Source organism: Lissotriton helveticus, chromosome 10 (assembly GCF_964261635.1).
Source record: "Lissotriton helveticus chromosome 10, aLisHel1.1, whole genome shotgun sequence".
NCBI lineage: Eukaryota > Metazoa > Chordata > Amphibia > Caudata > Salamandridae > Lissotriton > Lissotriton helveticus.
In genome coordinates this window covers 182,285,480-182,307,206 of record NC_136071.1, presented here as the reverse complement: position 1 = coordinate 182,307,206, position 21,727 = coordinate 182,285,480, and the positions used below count along the sequence as shown (strand labels likewise).

At 43.1% G+C, this 21,727-nt stretch overlaps 2 protein-coding genes across 2 annotated transcripts in view; one reads left to right on the top strand and one right to left on the bottom strand.

The window, feature by feature from the left end:
• The window catches only part of ARPC1A (actin related protein 2/3 complex subunit 1A), a 156,162-nt gene extending 140,743 nt beyond the window's left edge, over positions 1-15,419 (bottom strand). The window contains exon 1 of the mRNA XM_078665051.1: positions 15,253-15,419. The gene's annotated coding sequence lies outside the window, so the exon portion shown is untranslated. The remainder of the gene's footprint in view (positions 1-15,252) is intronic.
• A 2,633-nt stretch (positions 15,420-18,052) lies between these two features.
• Positions 18,053-21,727, top strand: part of LOC144786096 (importin subunit alpha-5-like) — a 131,776-nt gene continuing 128,101 nt past the window's right edge. The window contains exon 1 of the mRNA XM_078665050.1: positions 18,053-18,072. The gene's annotated coding sequence lies outside the window, so the exon portion shown is untranslated. The remainder of the gene's footprint in view (positions 18,073-21,727) is intronic.

The window sequence follows — 21,727 nt, the reverse complement described above, 5'->3', positions numbered from 1 at the left end:
CAGGCAAAATAGGTAGTAGCTGGATATGAGTGAGACCCGTTTCTAGGGGTTTTCTTTCAAACTAATGGAACGCTAAACGTCATGGAAAGGTAATGGGATAGCAAAAAAAAGAGGGAAATCTAATATAGCATGATAAAGGAACGAAACAGGGACATGGGTGCAAAAGCACAACCGGCGAGATAGCTGTGCAACTTCAGAGAGACTGGATGGCAAAGGAACAACAACAACAACAAACAAACACCAGGCTATTGTTTAATACTACTGTTTAAGGGATACAAATAAAACTGGATATGGGAAATAAAGCGTTGGACGTCCCAGTAACTTAGTGGAATTTAAGCACTCACATGAAATAGAGGCCCTGGGGTTATTAGCTAAGGGAGTCAGCACTGAAGGAAGGCACAAACCTGTGCCATGCATTTACGTTTTAGACACGGCATTCTTCCACCAAACCCGACGAATCCCAGAGGCATTAGCTGATTAACATGGGTTTAAGCGTGTACACTGTACTGGGGGGGTGGAAATGGAATGCTTACAGGGGCAACATTTGTAATGACTTCGCCTCCTCTGGTCTGGTGGAGATGCCTGTATCAGGTCAATCTGTGTCCCTAACCAATGACGGCTGAGTTGCTAAGTGGGGATGAGGTATTGATGGGAATGTCGGATACAGAGATGCTCATGCAACCTAACAAAATGTCAGAGCACAATAATGCTTTGTACTTGTTTATATTGAACTGCCACAGATGTGTGTGTGTGTGTATATATATATATATATATATATATTTTTTTTTTTATTTTTTTTTGTGGACTTTAACTATGTAGTTAAATGTAATGTGGCCTTCGGTAAAGGACAACAATGCCCTCTTAGAAAATAAAACAGCAAAGCAAATAAAATGGATCACCTATTTTTGAAAGTACATTATAATAAGTGTTTTTTGAGTCACTAGAAAGATGTGAACATTATCTCAAGTAAAAAAATGTGAAAAGCTAATGCCTACTACTAAATAGTGTCATCCATAGATCCCTCACGTGCTGTTCCACATTTGGGGCTCGGCAAGATTCCGGGCACCGTGGCCCCCTGTCTTCATGGGGTAGTGCAGTCCTTCGCGGCTGGGCAGCCGCGTTTTACATCAAGCTCAAAGTACCCACAGGTAAGGAAGCACACAGCAGCAGGTGACCAGAAGGCTTTATTCGGGTAAAAGATAACTCCGCAGTCCAGCTTGATTACATTGCGCTCAATCAACCTGAGAAGTCCATGGGAGGGCGTTTAATTCAGCAATCATGTGGGAGTGTCTTAAGTAGCACAAACTCATTGTCGTGCCTCTGAAGAGAGCGGAAGCTCAGAAACGGCTACTACTACCGACACGAGAACTGTAATCAAGCTGGACTGCGGAGTTATCTTTTACCCGAATAAAGCCTTCTGGTCACCTGCTGCCGTGTGCTTCCTTACCTGTGGGTACTTTGAGCTTGATATATATATATAAAATATATATATATATTTTTTTTTTTGTGGACTTTAACTATGTAGTTAAATGTAATGTGGCCTTCGGTAAAGGACAACAATGCCCTCTTAGAAAATAAAACAGCAAAGCAAATAAAATGGATCACCTATTTTTGAAAGTACATTATAATAAGTGTTTTTTGAGTCACTAGAAAGATAGAAGTGTGAACATTATCTCAAGTAAAAAAATGTGAAAAGCTAATGCCTACTACTAAAATGTACTCTTATCTTCTTGCCTGGGAAACACTATTTACTGACTGGTCACAAGATTATAAAGGTGCTCAATTGGAATTCTACCTACACACTCCCTTCTACAGGAGGCCCAGCACAAAGCCATTCCGTGCCCAATATAATCCCGGGTTTAACACCGGACTGGAACACTCTCTCGCTGGGTGTGCCAGGCAGTAAAGAAGCAAGGTTCACCAAGCACTCAGGGATCGTGCTCCCAAGATCAGGGCAGGGCCTGACTCCATTTCACATGCACAGCACATGCCAGCCCTAAGAATAAACATATAATTGCAATGTAAAGAATTCCAAAAGACGACAAGAGATTGGAATATTTGCTGGGTAACCTGACAAAGTAATTGTCCCCACATAATTAATTATCCTCACCTGCACTTTAAATAAGTGCCACATGCAAAACCTATCACCATTTGGATTATATGTCTCTTTAGTCATGCCCACCCCACCTCACACAAGTTATTCCTAGCGTCTTATTGTCTGCTGCAGAGTATTTACGTGCTGCTTTTTAATCGATAAAACAGGCTAAAAAGAAAAAAAAGACATCTACATGCGTGGAATAAAAAAACCTGAATACAAAGTGTATGGGGGGGATCTTAACCCTTTGGGGGCTCAGGACAGCTTGAAGCAGTCCTCAGCCATGGTGGCCATATGCGGAGGACAGCCCCAAGCTGTCCTGGCACCCACCCATATTGTGAGCGCTGGAGCTCCCCCCACATGTCCCCACCAGGGATAGCAACAGACACCACCACCACCCCTCTGGTGATCTGATCTGCGGGTAGAGATGTGATCGTGCAGCAGGAATGCACCCACTAGCCATCATGGATTTTGTTTTCTTGCGGGGAGTGGCCCCTTTGGGCAAGGGTCGCTCCCCATTATTAAAACCAATACTTTGGCCGTTTTTAGGTCGAAGCACGACCTGCATTCAATGAGTAAGCATTGATTGCAGTCTGCTTCGACAACTAATGTCACCCGTTTTGGGGAATGTGGACAGGAGAGGGTGCACGAGCGCAGATCTGCTCAGTTTTGACCTCGTGAGCGCGCACGGCGCCGTGCCCCTCTCCTGCCTCATTCCCTTGCGCAAATACACTCCACACTCACGCATGCGCACATACACAGCCATACACAGGCACACACACACTGCATACACACACACTGCATACACACACGCAGACCCACGCGCACACACACAGACACACGCACAGACACATTCGAACACACACAGACACACGCGCCCCCCCCCCCCACCACCACTTACCGGGCTCTTTCGGCGTGTTCAGTGTCTCATCTACGGCAGCGCTGGTACCAGGGGGCAGGACTTCACTTCCGGGGCTCCCTCCAGCACCTGGGAGCCCCGGGCTGCGGAGAGGCCATCAGTCGGCCGGCTTCAGTTCTTCCTCGGCGGCGGCGGGCAGGACTTCCTGCCGGATTGCAGGCCCCGCCTCTGTCTCAGCCAAAAGTGCCTGACTTCCGTTTGTTTTTTTTTTGCTTAGGCAGCCTGCTCTGTTTATCCAGCTGCTTCTCCCAGGGCTCAAACTGCCACGGGCATTATGCATGCGCTTCCGTACCCAACACAGCAACAGAGTCTAAAACAATAGTGTGATTAAGTCCGATTAGGCCTTTCTCGGCAGGGTGAAGTGAAAGGAGAACGACATTTTGCACAAATGTATTTCTAAGTCTAATGTATGGTAGGTCGAGAAGGCGGCGATGTCCAAGGTCCTTTCCCGAGGTAAGCATGTATTTCAAAAACAAAAATGAATACCATAGGGCCGCAAACTTTGTAAATACATGTTCAGTGAACTGCTTTCGCAGACTTAGTAAATACACTTGCCATGAGGTGAACCGCCGCCGCCGCCGTTGAAAACGCGCCCGGAACGCATCGTGCATGTACCAACCTATCCGAGCCGTGTTTTGTGACAGGCGCCTTGTGATACCTGCCCACAGACATGTGCTCGCGCTTGTTTTTCGTTAGTGACTTACGTATATAATAAACACTGGAGTTATTTAATACATACTGAAGTAATGATATTCAATGTAATACTTTTCAATGTGTTTTCTTTTCAAGTTCTATATTTATTCTTCGGTGTAGAAACTTTACAACCCTCCCAAAATGACCCTGATGTTAACTCATTCCTCATTCTCTTTGAGTTGGGTACATCACGCACAGGCTGACATTTGATCGCACATCAGCCATATTACTTTCATCTCCTACTTGTTAAGAGGGCCCGGAGATAAGACTGTGATTGCAGAGCATAAAAGGTCAATTCAAATGTTAACCCTAGAGATTGGAAAAGATGCCAAGTATTTGAAATGTCTGCTTCCATGTCAGTCATTTCTATGCAGGCATTGCGCGCATAAGCACTTTGTACCACCAGAGCTATTGGATTGCAAACTCACAAAACCTGCATTTCTGCAACTTTTGTATATTGCCAATCGCCTTTAAGTGCTCATAAATTAAGCCTAGACACGTTGTTGCCTCAATGAACAGTGTCTTATAAATTAGGCAAGGCTGGCAAACATCGTTTTATAATAAAACATGATATTCACTTCTTTCTGCACTGCAGTGGAACACGTACATAGGTTTGCTTTTCAACCAATGCTTCTCTGATAGCCATGATTCCCAGCTCTAATAGGAGAATGACCTTATATAAATCAGGTAATCACTCGGTAAACGCTAAAAGCAATAGAAAATGGCGGGTTTCCGTCTTCTGTGACAGAATGGACCCAAGATAGAAAGCAGAAAAAAAGACTTTTGAACCAGGAGGGTGCCGAGCTCAGTTTCACAGATTGATGAGATGCGAATGAATGTAAACCAATAAAATTGAAAATGCAGAAAAACGATTGCCCCTTCCCCCTTGGAATAAACAATTGCATATCTATAATGAAAATCAGAATGGTTTGCTTGCTGTTTGAGAGAAAATGAATGAGTTCAAAATGGCATTTGTAGCTTTCGTCTTCCAGTTTCATCATTTTTCTGGAAGTTTCGTCCAGCCATTGTCGACGAAGGGCAGTACCATCGTAATTAGCGCGCATATTGTTTGATTAAGCAATTGAGAAACTGTAATTATGGTGAAAAGGAAATCATGTCAAGGTCCAGTCTCTGTTCAAATTGTTCAAAGCCTTAACCATAGCCGCCCACAGTATGTGCTGTTATTACAGTGATTGTCATCAATGTTTACATTATGAATAATACAAATCATGTTAATGTGAAATTCTCTTCAGTTTACTGCGTGTTGAATAGAAGAACATAGTAACAAGCATTTGCAATGCAATAGGTCTCGCATTTGCGAAAGTTTGAGCTACTGGCATTGTAAATGATAATGCCATTTATTTATATATTGGTTTCAAAACAGATAAAAAAGGCATTGTCATTAACAATGCCAATAGCTTAAACTTTCGCAAATGCGAGACCTATTGCATTGCAAATGCTTGTTTAACCATATTTTTAGGTCTTGGGGGCAGAAACTACTAGACCAAAGGAAGTTATTTATATGACTGGGAGCAGCCCCTTGGGCAAGGGTCACTCTCCATTATTGAGGCAATATTTTCACAGTTTTCTGCCTCCTCCCCGGGGGCAGATCAGCATTTTTAGTAGGCCCATCTGCCCCCAAAGTGGCAAAAAAAACACTAGACACCAGGAATTATTTTATTTTGATGTCGGAGAGTGGCCTCTTAGGTAAGGTACGCTCCCCATTATTAGGGGAAGTGTTTTGGCAGTGATCTCCCCCCCCCCCTTGGGGCAGACCACCCATAATTTAGTCCAATCTGCCCCCAATGGGGCAGAAAACCACTAGACACCAGGGAGAATGTTTGTGTGTGAGAGAACTGGAGTTTGGCTGACGGTGTGTGTACTGGCTTCTGGCTGACAATGTGTGTGGCTGACATTTGGCTGATTAGGTGTTTGAACTAGGGATTTTGACGGCGGTGTGTGTGGACTGGCATTTGAACGGTGGTTTGTTTGTTTGAAGTGGTGTTTGGCTGGGGTAACGGTGTCTTGTGCGCCCCTTGGGGGCAGATCAGATGTTTGTGATGCTGATTTGCCCCCAAGGGCAGACTTCTTCATGTTTTATAATGTTAACGCTTTTAATTCATTCTTGTCATCCTTTGCAACCTTAATGCTTAATTTCTTTTTTCTATTGTAGTGCAAAGCTAGCGATTTCCTTGGTGGCAAATCCTGCTTGAGGTTTCGATACTGGTAGATTTACAGTTTCTGTAGTTGCCTGTGTCTGGTAAGAAAAAGTGCTTTGTACTGTTTACTTTAAATGAGCATCAGTGCCTTGCACCATTGTTGTTTTTTAATGGTGTAATAATTGCAGCACATTTAGCTTCTGCTTTAATGTGTATCAAATTCTCTTAGGATTTATGCAAAATGTGTATTGTGTCGTCTTGTCTGTAATTTTCAATTCAAATTTCCTTTCCAGTGGGATATCATTGGTGTTTGCTGTGTCTGTGCAGAGTAGGTGCAGGCGATTCTCAGTCTAGCTGTCTCTGGCAAGTGATTGGTATAATTTGTGACTTTTCCTTCTAGATTACTCTATGCCAGTAGTTTTGCTTTTGGTTTAATAAAATGAGGTAGGTCGCAATTTGTCACCCACTAGGAATCACTGCCATTACAGGGACGAGGGTCGTCTGAGGTCAGCGGACCACCATGCATGTGATTGCTTCTAAATAAAGCATTTTTTTTAAACGCAACCCATTTGCCATTAAATGAAAACTGGCAGCGTTAAAAAATATAGGTTTCAGTGTTTAAGAGCAGACAGTGGTCCGTGTCGGTAGATTATAAATATTTGTTTGGCAACTGAGACTCGGTCATTCACCTTTGAGCATTTTTGCATAAATCCACATATCAGGAGCACACTGAGGATGTGGTGTTGTTTCCAGTGGGGTTGCTGAATTTACAGATATCTATTTCACACTGAAACATTATTTTTCTTGGTTTCAAAGAGCACAAATGTTCATTCTTACTTCCACTGTCGCTAGTATTGTTGGGTACTGTTGTGGCTTTACGGCACTTATAAAGATACTGCTTTATGGGATACTGGACAACATCTTCATTCTCCTTTGTCAAAGGCTGATTTCATATAGTATACACATTTTTCAGTTGAGTCTTTGTTCCAGATGTTGAAAAGCTGGTTTACTTTGATCCAACTCTTAATCAGGATCCCCGGCAGTGTTGCTCTGCTTACAAAGAATCCTGCACCAAATCCCTTCAACTCGGAGCAATCATATATGGCCTCACCCAGTTGCCTTTCTTGCCTGTGTCTCTAATTCGTTATATGAGCAAACATCTTACTGAATCACTTTAGGCAGCCATGGGTTACATCAAGCAACCACCTCGGAGCTACTCTAAGAATATGGCCAATAATGCTTGCATCTCTGCCCCGATACCACACCTACCTTTAAACATGGCTCAAATTCACAGGTCGAATATCTGGGAAATAAGCACTCCAGAAGACTAAGAACATCTCTGAAACCTCATGTGATTGACTTCAGCTGCTGGCAGTGAAACAAAGTTCCCATATCTAATACTATATAGTACAGAAAAGAAATTGGAAAATAGATTCCTTTAAGAGGGACACTCTGAAATGGTTACATGTTGCAACAGGCGTTTCACCTTTTGGCAATGGAAGACAAGTCACGGGAATCCCAGAGCTGTTCTCTTAATAAAGCTTTCAAGCACTATAAAGATAGACCAGTAAAACCTAAACAAATGCTATACACCGTTAGGTAAGAGCCTCATATGGCACAAGAACATGTCATTGAGTTACAGATTTTAACAATCTGTTGTTGGCGATATGTACATATTGCTCAGGTTTCTTTATTGTTAAAAACCCTATTTTCTGAGAACCCATACCACATACGTTTGGACAAGAGCAGGAACCACAGGAACTCAAAAGCAGTTCCCATTACTAGGACTCACTCTAGCCTCACAGGGAGAACCAAGTAAGTATGTCAAACATATGCCGACTATCTGGGGTAAAAGATGCCGATTTAAGCATGCTAATAGAACTAGGTTCCATTAATTGGGGTTTCTGTAATTTATATACTATCTATTTTCTCCCCAACCTGGAGCTATGTTGGTTCAAGACACATTTGTCATAACCTTCTTTGTGTATTTGGAAAAGCGAAGAATCAACAGGAGCCATTATTTTAACAAAGCACATTGTACACCCACCGAAATAACCCATTAAAGACGGCAGACAAAAACAATATATAGGAAGGGAGCAAGATGTTATTTCATCTGTGGAATTCAGTACAATTGAATACTTTGTCATGCTGACAATCCTGCATCTTTTGCAGTAACCAGTGAGATGGTTTCTTCCTATGATTTTAATCATTCAATGTTTTCCAGGTGTTTCCTGCTCTCAATACCTTCGCTACCACCTATGCTAATTCTCGCTCTACTTTGCTCTTTCTCCTTTGGTGTTTCATATTGCTTTAATACAGATGATTGACCAATCTACTTCCATGTGTTCTGCTACCAGCTTTTAGCATGTATCTCAGATCATCCGAGAGCCATTCAACACTGGTCATTCACCCCAGGCTCCTTTAAAAAAGAGACTATTTTGTTCTACCGAAGGCAGTACCTATCCCTTTCTTTGCTCCTTGATTCTTTTACTCTATCCTGTTCCACTAGTACTATTGATGTCCATTTCAATCCTAACAAGGAGTTAAGTTATTCACCCCCAACACTTCCACAGCACTCTGACTGTATGCATCAAGGCTACCTCGAATTTTCCTTTCACAGAGCCATACCATTCATCACCAACCTACTAATGAGCAAACCATGTTTACTGCAAAGCTACATTACTTAATTTAGGAGCTGAGGAGTAATCAAATTGCCTCACATGCCCTTTTTAATTGCCTCCGGTATATTCTCCCCTTTTTTCTTCTGATAAAAAGTAGGCCCACGCACTTCACAAAAAAAGAACTTGCTATAAAGTATTTACCCTTATCAATTATCCTAACTGTAACACGTTCAGCAATCCTTGAAAAAGGGGTTTGTGTAGCGTGAGCCGGAATGAACTCCTGGATGATAGCCCATTGTGGTTACTATGAGCCATTTTGTTTGACCAGGCCCAATCTTATCTTTTAGGTTAAGTCACACACACTAGGTATTCAAAGTTAATTCTTGTATGCTGTCCTCGGTCTACCTCAAGAGAATAACAAAAGAATGCCTCTGAAGGATCCCCCAAGGATAGGACCCTTGAATATTGCACCAACAAGAAAAGCCCCTCAGCTACCAGCGCTGAACTCAATATTAAATAGTCAATTGGGCAACTTACAGCCGCTGGAAGAGATTAGAATAACGTTTCTGTTAATGCATATCTATAGTTCCTGCTTCAAAAAGTTGATGGAAATTGGGTCTTTGCTTACTATACTTCCACCAAACACCTTACTATAAAAATAAAGTATTTCCTCGAATTACTACTCTGAAGCATCACTGGGTCTCCCAAAAAGGAAAGGGTCTATAATGAGAAGCCTTAAAGAAAATTAGCTACTTTTTTCATTTTCATCTAAAGTACACAGCATCTATTACTGTGCTGTTTGGTATCATTTGACCTCATGCCATGGCACTGTAGTGTACTTTAAGTGTACTGTACCGAGTACAGGTAAATCTGCAAGAATGTAAAAGTTAGCCTAAATACCCTATTGCATTGCCAGTCATCGATTGCTGGCGCACATCTAAATTTTTAACAGGCATATTTTGGGCTGAAAAGTATTCAAATGCTTGGCTGCCTTGTGGAAGATACGTTTCATCAGTTTCTTGAACACAAATGAACTATAGATACCCGAGCCCAATGCTGCTCTCAGAATAAATAAGCAGCTCATTTCCCTGAACACAGTGGCAGCACTTGGTAATCACCGAGAAAACTATTCAGGAGCAAAGGAAGAATACCAAGGCGTTAATTGGTGTCACTTAATTTGAATCCCGGGTGTCGCCTTCCTCTCCATAACCGCTCCTGCTACATTCTCTTCAGACATAGCACTTTCCACCCACAATCTTTACTATATCCAAGCTATTACGCGCCTCATCCCAATTTAAATTTATCAATTGACTTCAGTCCCTTGCACTAACTCTAGATAGCAAGTCAACACACACTAGGATATATCTGCAGCATACAATGAAGTCTGTTTCAGCATCAATTACCGAATACCATGGACACAATGTGCTCAAATGCCTATGACCCACCTACTTTTTCTGATGTACTGTTGTAAAGTGTTCCTTTCTAAAGGCTTACTCCTAACACAGCAAACTATACAAGCTAGTTCTCTATTCCATACAGAGTAGAAAAATCTATCTACATCAGTAAGAAGCATAGCAAAGGCAAAAACGATCAAACTCTCTTCTGCGGACATGCTTCAAGAAATCCAGTTTGGAAAAAGCAAACCCCAGACACAGCTATGCACACCTTTAGCTAGTTTTATGCCTGGCAGGGAGGACCTGGCTTGGTAATTCTGGCTGGACTGTTCCTACTGGAGCAGAGTCAAGACTGATTTGCTTATAGCTGGGTCTAAACTGAGGCAGCATGGTGTGCAGAATAATGATGGATTGGGATGCGGCCCGAGTGATTACCAGTCGCTAAGATTAATTCAAGCATTCCATCCCTCACTGTTTAGTATACTTTGGCAATCAGGAATTCAATGTCACTTGTTTCTCTAGAGCAGAAGTTCTCAAACTAGGGGCAGGAACTGATAACAGAGGGAGGGAGCTGGGCACTTCGGGTGACAGAATTGGGCTCTGGCCAAGAGATGCATGGAAAGCATAGACAATGCTGTGAGAAGGTGGGTTGGTATATGCAGTTCACTAGTTGAAGTGGGCACCTTGTACCAGTCCACATGACCCTTATGATGTACGAGGTCAAAGATATCCTTTATTGAAAGCTATCCTAGTGGTAGCTATGGAGAGCAGCTTTCAGGCTTAATCTTGAAGGAATGTAAAGCAGCTTGTTTTACAAGAATATCACCTCCTAAATTAAAGGAGAACCACACTGTAGTTATATAAAAATATGTATTTATTATTATAACTATCTCAACTGACCCCTACACGAGATTGGAACATAAATCACACACCACTGAATCAATAGAACATTCGTAAATAGCACAATACACAGCAGGCTCCAGCGGGAGACCGAACCATATACTAAAAAAAAGGTATAACAATCACGACTTCAATAGACACAGTGCCTAGAGCACGCAGAATCACTGGTACCCCAAGGAACCACCCAGAGGGGGTGACACAGGGAGCCCACGGAGGACTGGTGCAGTGAGAAAACAAGGACACTTGCTCCGTACAACTCTATGGGAAAGTCGCAGTTGGAAATTTACAAGTTAAGGACACTTCTAAGAGGACTTCGAGCAAACGCTACGGAACTTAGGAGGTTCTAAGGCCAGTCCACCAGTGAGTACCGAGGTACCTGGGTTACCTATCTCAGAGGAGCCAGGTGCATAGTGGTGTCGGAAACCTATGTCGTTTTCAATGGAGAGCTGCAAAGAAGTTCTGCTGCCAGGAAGGCAAAGAGTGTCCGGTAGAATCCAAGCCTGGATTCAAGGTGAGAGGAACCTGAAAGCAGAGGGGACAGAGTCTATGTCACTTCCGGGGATTAGGGGCTCGGTAGTCGAATGCCCACAGATGTCGGGTGCTTCAGGTGAGAAGAAGTGTTGTTTTACCCTGCAGCCACGGGGACCAGGAGATGTCTAACCAGAACCCAGAGGTGAGCTGTCCCTCGAAGGATGTGTAGAGCTGAGGGGTCAATGTCCAGCTGGAGCAACAACAAACCTTGGCAACTGCAACCCACGTGGTCAGAGGAAACAGGTTACGGTGTGGACCAGCAAGGTCCGGGGGCTCTCTAAGCAATGGAGAGTCGGGGCACGTCTGGAGCAACCAGGTAAGCCCAAAAATTCACAAGGTGATCCTTGCTGGGACTCACAGGCCAACGGACCAGGTATAGCGAGGAGACCGCAAGCAAATATGCAAAAGACCAGCCCACCGGACACTTGGAGAGTGGAGGCCGGAACTCTTCGGTGCAAATACTGCTCGGGGTGGGACTGCAAGGAGTCAAAAGCACAGGCTCAGGAATCGTCACTAAGCATATGCAACTGCAAAAGTACGTGGTGCACAGGGGTTCGGGTTGCACAGTCCCCACGAGGGATACTGGTCTCAATCACTGAGAGGGCAGATCGACCTCAGGGACCTTCGGGAACCCACCTCCTCTGTTGCTGAAATCTTCGGAGTCCTCAGGAGCTCGGGAGAAGCAAACCGGGTAGATGCGTTTAGGTGCCTGCTTTTGCAGGGGAGTAACTCCTTTACTCCAAGGGAGATTCTTCAGTCATGCAGCGTCGTGCAGGTATCCGAAGTTCTTGGCTTCTTCTTAGCAGAATCTTGTCCAGGTAAAATCTAAAGTCCTGTAGCCAGGTAACCCACTTTATACCAATGGGAAGGGGTTGGAAAGATTCTGTGGACCCTCCTAGGGGAGGGGAGGGGCAGGACAGAGGGGTGACTACACCCATGTCCTTTGTCCAGTTTCGTGCCAGAGCAGGATCCAATGGCTCCCAGAACTGGTTTGAGCTGTGCTATGCACAGGGACACCAAATGTGTCCCCAGTGCAGTCTTTCCTGAGCTCAGTACCCACCCAGCCCTAATACACTAAATCCTGTCAGGGAGGTGGTTACACCTCCCTGTGACAGGATGTCTATTGTCATGCCTTTCTCTGCGCGAGCTTGGCTCAGCAGCAGTCTGGCAGCATCCATTCTGTGGTGCCCAGGTCGAGAAAGCTGGTACTGGGTAGACCGGTGACCCACAGTAGTGGTTCTAGATGGGAGGAATCATACCTCCCACACCAGTTACTGGTGTGGAGGTACGATTCCATGGTGTTTGACACCAAACACAACATATTTCTAAGCAGCCGTTTTAAAGTTAGCATTTACTGCGAGGTTATAATGCACTTAAACGTATCTGTCTGGCTGCATCACAGATAACCCCGGAGAATGGACCCAGAGGCTACAGATGGGCTCTGCTCATGCAGGGGCAACCTCTCACATAAAACACAGCCCCTGCCTTCAGGATTGATAAGGCTTGCCAGAGGTGTGACTGATAGTTATTTAAGTGTATTGATTTAGAGAGCTATAGTGAACCTATATCTCAGTAAGTGGTGCAAGCACCATCTTACAAAGTTTGCAGTGGCAGGCCTGTCGTGTCAAGTTGGGTAACCATAAGAATCAGATACTACTTTCCTACAAATGCTACAAACAGCACTGTGAATCACTGAATGAAAAGGAGTAGAGGTGCCTCCATCTACAAGAGGAAACCACAAACTTTTGTCAGCTTTCTTGGTTAGGAGTAAGCATCAAAGGAGAGGCTTCCAAATAACCCCCAAAAGACTCACCTCTTCATTTATGATAAGAGTTCACACTTTGAATGTGTTTAGAATAACAGATCTGTTAACAGAGCATGGTAATCATGTACATTTATAAGCGATACCTGAACAGAATGGATCTCTCTAAATTTTTGATACAACTGTATTTACATTTATGGATATAATACACGCAGTACATGCCATAAGAAGGAGTCTTACAAAGTTTCAACATCCCACTATCCCAGTCAGCTCCCAAATAGACAGTGTCAGGTGGGAATTACAAATGTTTGTCAGAGAAAAAGATGCAGGGTAACAACGCTAAGGTCTCGCCTATAAAGTCAAAAGTAGGCACTAATATCCTGTAAGATCATAGGACTCAACAGCATCTAATAGATAAAGATACACGCGAGGAAAAAAAAGGGCACAATTCACACACGGTTTGCACATCTCCCACGTCACCATGTGGAGAATGTCAGCAGCGGATATCTTTGAATTATTAAATATACTCTGAGTATTCAAGTGGCCGCATTTCTTGTGAAGCATCTTCAGCCAACACAAGTATTTTAGCCAGCAATAAATAGCATTCTGGGACTTGTAATTTTTTATATGACAATGTAAAAAGGGGCTTAAAAATTCCAGCACGCAGAGTGCTTTTGGCTCAAAAGTCAGGATTGCCTGGAGGTGTCACATGACATAAGGCCAGTTGTCAGCTGGGTATAATAATGTGACAAAATAAAAAGGTAACAATGACATCTCCTTTGTCATCATTTTTTGGACGCTCTTTAAAGAACCTGAAACATTCTAGGTCCTTTGCTACGAATTTTCTCAAGTTCATACACTGGGTTTTTGGCAAGAAAAAAAAATTAAGACAGAACATGGTGTCTATAAATTTCTTTAACGTGTCGTTCTACAAAATGAACTCATTTTTATTTAATGTTGGTTTTGCTTGCTATATTTTATCCTTCATATGTCTAGGGTGAGAATTTGAAAATTAATAATCGACGCTGACGTCACGACAGGATGTGACGTCACAAAAAATAGCTTGCACTCAGTTGCAGTTTATAGTTATCGAGCTCCCGGTAAAATAAGTGGGGGGATGCCGTCCACCCGCCTGGTACCCCGACTCGAGCCCTGAATATTGCAAATTTACGTTCAACATATTTGTTAGATTGTGTGCACCTCGAGTCCCATGAATGTATTCAACATGTCATCGCTGAGAACATTTCGGTTTGTCATATTTGAGAGGGAGCACAATTAAAGTATTTAGCACAATGGGGTCACGGCATTAGAAAGTCTACAGAACAGTTCTTTCGAGTCACACTGTGCAGTGGCGAACCATGAACCTTTGGGCTCTCAAGAATGGCCCCTTGCCCACTTCCAAATTAAGCGTTACCAACCTTAATTCAAAGTCACAGATCAGCGGAAACAAGCAGGTATTCATAAAGCAGTCCTGCCACTTTACAAATCAAACACTAAACACAACACTTTTTTAAAGTTCTGGTCTAAGCATTACAAGAATAAACATATCTAATAAAAACACAGGTCATGTGACAACAAAGCTGCCGATATGCAGGACCCAATTGAAACTATGTCATTTTTAAGATAACACAAGACTTACGAATTTCTAGTCATTTTCCTTGCTGTCTTGGCTGAATACAACACTGTGTTCAAACTGTCCAGGATTACCCACTGAATACGAGCAAATACCTAAAATAAGGTGGCAATTGTGGCTTCAAAAACAGATCTCGGCAGTGGGAACCGAAAAAGGTTATAGAGCATGAACAGGATCGGGAATATGGGAAGCAGGAAACTAACGATTGTATGAGAAAGTATGAATGGGAAAGTTGAGGAAAATGTCCACTCTCCACATAAATTAATAAACCAAAAGCCGTAAACACCCAATGACTCGAGTCCTCCCTGTCATCAAAACTAAACAACCGTGCCAACCTCATTTCCCCGCTCTGTGTCAAAAGATACCCACCAGCTGGCCAGCAACTACCACCCACGACCTCCCAAACCAAGCAATTAGACCTGGGCAGCCAATACGCGTCAGATTCCTGGGCTGGTGCTGGCCCGGCTGTCAAAGCTCGGGCGGGGTCGGCCTAGCAGTGTGCCGAGGCTGAGCCGCCCCCACACTCAGGTGAGACGCTACTGTACCTGCGGCAGGAGTAGGGGCTGCGGACCTGAATTCGCGGACTCTGGTCAGTCGACGCGAATTCGTTCCGGGCGGGGGCGGGAGGGAGGCGGCGACGGCTGAAGGGAACACCGGTCGACAGGGAAGCTGCCAAGAAAGTAGAGGGGCGCATGCGCCGGCTGCGTGTAATGCAGGAGTCGAGCATGCGCTTTGAGATTCCACCATGTGCGCATGCGTAGACTCTCTTCCGCCCACCTTGCGAGATGCTCCTGTACTGGAAAGAGTGGTACATCTTCAGTGAGTCTGCTACGATGACCATGGATAACTTGTGATGTCAGTTTCAGCATGCAGCTTTGGTATTGCTTGCATATAAACAAGCAAACTTTTTTGATCAATACAAAACTTTCGTTTTTTTGCAAGACATTTATAGGCTAACATTTGAGCAATAGAATTCAAACTAAGGTGAATGTAAGTTCTCGCGTGTACAAGGGCCCTTGGTATTACAATCATGAGTAAGTGCCCGTCTTAAAAAAAAGCTAAAGTTGACAGTGAAGTTGAACGAATCTGTTATGACCTCGATGTTTGTGTTTAGTTAAACTACAGTGATAACCTTTTTAAGGAAGTGCCTGTGCATGAGGGTTCACTTCTAGTAATTCAACTACTGTCGGAACCTCTGCGCTGGACAGGTTTTCATATGGCTAGTCTAATAATTTAATGATTGTTGGTGTAGAGTCCTGCTGGACTCGATCTAGTGTTCCACTAAAGGTGATTTGTAACCAGCCACTCCCTGAGGGCTGGCTTCCATACTCACCCCACACCAGTGCTTTAAATGGAAAAAATAAGTGCAGGTACTCACCAAAAGGAGCAGTGGGCGGAGTTTAGGGCGGGGCTAAGGGGGAACAAGGGGCGAGGTTAGCTTTTTAACTGTGCCAAGGTTGTATGCACAAAATCTGCATGCATTTTATCAACCACCTAAGGATTACATGCTGCTTCAGCCTGCCTTAAATCGAACCGGTGGCCTACAGCCCACTGAGCCATCTGTCCAGTACTGGTACTCTTTTGTAACATGCACACGTCACTATTCTCTTGTAACATACTGTTTGCTACCTCTTACATTTTGTTTGCTTTAGATACTTGCGCAAGTGCCACCATTGCCTCATGTAACGTTTGTTCTTGTACTGGAGTGTCTGCCATTTATTGCAGTACTATACCTCTACTTGTACTTTGTATGCTTTTGTAACCTGCACACATATCTCTTTTTCCTCCTGTAATGTATCGTTTGCTACCTCTTGTATTTTGTTTGCTCACAATTGTCACTTTTGCCTTATGTAACTTAACGTTTGCTTTTGTAATTTGTTCACTTGTAATTTTTTCCTCATGTATCATTACTGTCCCTTTTGTGAAGCGCTCTGACACCATCGGGTAAAAAGTCCGCGCTATATAAAAACGCATAAAATAAATAAACAAGTCTCTCCTGGAACATTTGTAAACCGGAGTTAGGGCCAGAGCTGACAACGTCTGTACTGGGGAACCAGATGCCAATCTTCACATTTTTGATTGGTCTTAAGGTCTGTCCAAGGTTGATGAAATAGGAATCAGCGAGTGTGGAAGTGGAAGTGTGCAAGAAAGCAATTCAGATGCGTGGCGACTGTAAAAGCCTTCCTATACGTTCTTTTGTTATGTCCTGAATAGTGCCTCCCACCGCCACCCATTAGATTTTACAGCCCCCTCTTAGCAGCCACTGTGAAAGATCTTTGGACAAGCAAATGACTCAGCAGACACACCCCTGCTCTGATTTACAAAGCAGCTCACGCTGGGTCCTGGCGACGAGCTCCATTGATTGATTCCATTCCATGCAGTGCTTGAAAGGTGCTGCCGTAGTATAACTTGAGGGATAAAGGGAGCCCGCTGCCTCGGTTAAAGTCAGATCCCCATGAGTACCGGTACTCTCTTTCTTCTTAGGAAAAAAGTGCCGGTACTCAAGGGGAGAAAATGAAGAAGTGCCGGTAATCAGTACCGGGGAGTACCGGCCCATTTAAACATCACCGGCCCTTAGGTTAGACAGCATGCCCGCCGACTTTTACAAAAATAAGTTATTAGTGAAGCAAGGTATTGACCTTGCAATGCACCTTCAGAGACAGCAGAAGTGCCGTGATGGAAAACAGCCAGTTTCCATGTACATACATACCACCGTGTGTGAGCATCGGTCCATCCTCTCCCTGCGACCGCACCGGTGCTTCAGAAAAAGGCAGCCATCCCCCTTCAGCATCATGCCGCACCCCTTTCGCTAATATGTCTCTTCGTCTGTCTTCTACTGAATCTATAAATTTCTTTCCTACACCTGTTAAGGAACAAGTTAAGCTATGTCTATGTGAATGAGCTGTGTCTAATGTCATGGTTGGTCTAAAAAAATGTCCCACTATCTCAGAGTTCTTAGCATCAGGCTGTCGATTCCAGTGCTTCAGCACAGGAACATCTGAAAAAAACAAATCATGGTTCAAGTAATAGTATTGAAAAAGAACCTTTCCATAGAGTAAGCTCAGCAATGGAGGTAACTCCTATTTTAAGGGAAGATGATGATATGTAATCGCCTCAGCAACTGATGCAGGCAGTTGCATCCAAACGTAACAATCCCTAGCATCCATAGTGTCAACATATTTATAAAGCAATTTTGAATAAACATTCAGTGAATATTCTCCTCTGGCAGCATCTACATGTAAGCCTTCTTTTCATCTATTGCAGGTAAACTGTTGTCAGAAGGAAGCCGTATTTATGGGGCACTTGTAGATCTAAGCTACTCTACATGTGAAGAATGGGGAAATTCAAAATTACAAGTATTACAGGTAAAGCAATTAGTACCAATGTCACAATTACAATTACTCCTACACATACACGTCTATATCTATTAGTGTTTGGGTTAGACTCCATGACTTCTCTGATGACAGACCTTTTAGCTAGAAGATTGCAGCCCTTCAATTAGTTTCCACTTGTGCACACGGCAAAGCCAAGTTCGAGTGTCTTTTCCAGTAAAATATGTCCAATGATCTTCATAAGATTTTCTTAGCCCTACTCCATGTTCTTCTAAGGGACAACCTTACTCTCCTTCAGCAGACTTGGGCCTTGGTACTCTTTGTAGTTTAGTCAAGTCTATTAAGGTCTTTCTCTAATAAATGCTCAGTTCAAACTCACTAATGATCACTTCCAGAATAAATTGACTCAGTCTGTTTAGTGGCAATGCAATTTCAAATCTCAGTACAGCCACAAAGTTCAGTTCAAGAAGGCTCAATTGGATGTGAATTGTTATAGAAAAATATGCAAAATGCTCTCTCACCCAGTTATTGATAGCTAGGTAAGACCATTCAGATGAAGAGTCTGACAAGGTGCTCTAGCTCTCTTTGATCTCTTTACTGTTGGGCCTTCTTCATCACTGTCACTTAGGTCAAATCCTTCAGCATCTTCTGGGATAATGTGTGGTACATGCACTTCAGACAAACAGTGTTTCCCTCTCCCCTGTCTCCTTGGCCACCGGTCTCCAAGTGCAACTCACGTTACTACTGCACTAGGCCCTTCGCTAGGTTCTGAATCTGGCACAGTTAACACAACAGTATGGGACGCCTCTGTACTGACTTCAACTGACTCTCTCAGACCTCCTTCAAGCTGAACAAGTGCTGTCCCAACTTCTTGATGATCCCCAATAGCTTGACTAACCTGCTCCATCTATCTCATTGTAACCACTGGCACACTAGGAACAGGTGCTGTTATATCCTCAATGGGATAAGGGCGAGTATGAGCAGAGTGTACCCAGCTGTAGTGTAGTTCCTATATTTCCAATAGGCTCTGCGCATTGGAATAATATAAACAGCAGTGTAGACGTAGGACTGAGGTCATCTAGGTCTCTACTGACTATATTAGACTTAATTAGTTTTGCCAGCTAGCTCAGAGGTCACTAGAAACTTTCTCGAATGAACAGGAAGGGGTTAACTTTCCTGAATAGACAAGAAGGGATTAGTTTCTGACAACCGCATAAACATGACAACTTTGCTCCCTCAGAATAAAGAGTATATCTCTAGAGTCGTATGAAAACAATAGACAGTTATTTCACTCAGCCAATCGTGCATGCTTAATTTCACCAGGGGTGCAGAGAAATAGAGAGACGGGCGTTTTCAATAAAAGTTGTTATTTATTGAGCAGTCTTCTTTCTCATGCAAGAGAAATGAATTGCCACAATTGCAATACTTATCATAAAGTAAAGTGCGTACAGTAAAAGGAGTATTATGAAATAATACTGTAAAAGCATTGATATATGATACTTTAAAATGGATAAAATATATACATACATAAAAACATTGACTAACGTACTCAACTGGTGCTTCTAAGATACGCCTACCCCGGTGTACCTGACCTAAGCCTAATACGTGGGAAGGAGTAAGTAAGTTGCAGTTTAAGTTAAGTCAGGTTTTTTGCCAAGAATCTGAATCAAGAATTCTCTTAAGGGTTTAGTCAGCTCCGTACCTTGGTAATAGAATGTAGGAGGTCTTGTATCTCTCTCTCAGGACTCGATCTCCCAGCAACCCGCAAGGGTGACTGGAAACACCGGAGCTGGATTTCTCGGCGTGAGAAAAGACAGCGTCTCTCAGTGCATCAAATGGGAGGGTCGGCTTCCTTCGGCACTCGCATCAGCTGGGCTTCGGGCAAGTAGATAGCCGCTCTGCTCCAAACCAAGGTGTGTTTGCTTAAGGCAACTGTTGGTATATTTATACCTAAAAGGTGCCGGGTTTGACGTAAGGTTGGACATAAGACGTCACTAAGAACTAACAGTTCTTACTGGACTCCAGGAGTTCTTGTGCAAATCAAAACAAAAGCAGGGGGATTTCCCGGGCTGCTGGAGGCTTGGTTTGTTTAAAGAACGCGTTGTACTTTCTAGGAGTCTATGGGAGTAGCCTAGCCGTTTTTGGACTGCATGGGCTATGACTAGATATGGACATGATTCCTATGCCTTTATAAGGATATGTTTTGGTATAACCATATAAGGGCATGAATCGGGGTTATCTTGATTAGGGTCCTAGATAGATTCACAACACCCACTCCATGTATTAATGTCCATCATTACTTAAATACTAAGCAATACTAAACATATAACGATGCATATGTTTTCCAACCCACCCCAAAATACATAAATTGCATTTGAAATGGTGTATGGTATATACACGAAAATGAGTATTTATACTGTACGTTTTTCAAGCAGTGTTATCATTCAGGAAATGCATATATAAATTTTAGCTGAATAAATTGCGAAAATTACACATGAAATGGCTCTGTATACAGAAAAGAAGGTCGAGACCATTCCATCACATATTTATACAATACTGTACATGTGCTAGAGGTTGAGGTAAAATATTGTCTCTAGTATCTCTAAAAATAGAAGCTCTGTTCTCTAAGAATAGTTCTACTTTAAGCAGAGTACCATGTGCCAGAAAAAGGTAAATATTTTGGAAGTGAAAAAAAAATAATTTCGCTTTCAGGGGAAAAAAATAGTTCCAAATGTTTTCAGTAGTTTTGTTTATCAAATACTGAAGGCCGAATTCAGAGTTCAGGGAACGCTGTGTGCTCGTTGTTTTAAAAGTTATTCTCGTTGTTAGGAGAGAACATCATTTCAGACAGGCTTGCAAAAAATTGGTCTACAGCATCAGGTGAAAGCTCGACCAAGTTCAAAAAAGTTGAAATTGTGCACATGTGAGAATGATTGCTATCATCGATGTCTGGATCAGCAATGCTCACAGAAGGTTGTACCTGTTTGGTGCTGCTTTCCTCTCGTACTTCACCGCCACCTAGTCGTAATGGTGAAGTCTCAACGAATGCCGTCATCAGAATAGGTAGCCACTGGGGACAACACGATGCAAAGTATCGATATCCATTGGTACTGCTGATGACACGCATTCTTCTCCGCATAGCAGACATCGAAGCACAGGTAAAATGCAATTCTGCCAGATGGGTCTGAATGAAAGAAACCATGTTGTATTCAGATCTCAGAGCCGTGCTAATCCGATGACTTTAGTGATTCGGTCTCGGTAGCGTATTGCTAGGATCGTTTCTTCCATCGTAGCTGGAGCTTTGTCTGTGGCTTGGCTTGCCATATCGAAGCAGTAGGATTAAAAATAAAATTCCTGCTACGAGTCTCAAAAGAAGAGGCAGGCCGCCGAAAAGGGAATGGACAAAATTCGGAAAAATGCCCAGAACTGTTTAAAAAGGTGCTAACAGTCCCGAAAAAATTGTCTTAAATACATGTGCGATGCCACTGGTATCAGACATGTTTAAAATTTGACCAAACATTTCTACAAAATGCACGGGGCAATTTGTTGATAATAGGGAATGTATCTCTGCCGCTGTCCTTGCAGCTTGCAGATCATACGTCTTTTTGGACGAGGTTAAAGGTAGAGTTGTCTGTAAAAGAATCGACTTCATTCTGCTTAAAGTATCAATTCGAATAGAAGAGATATT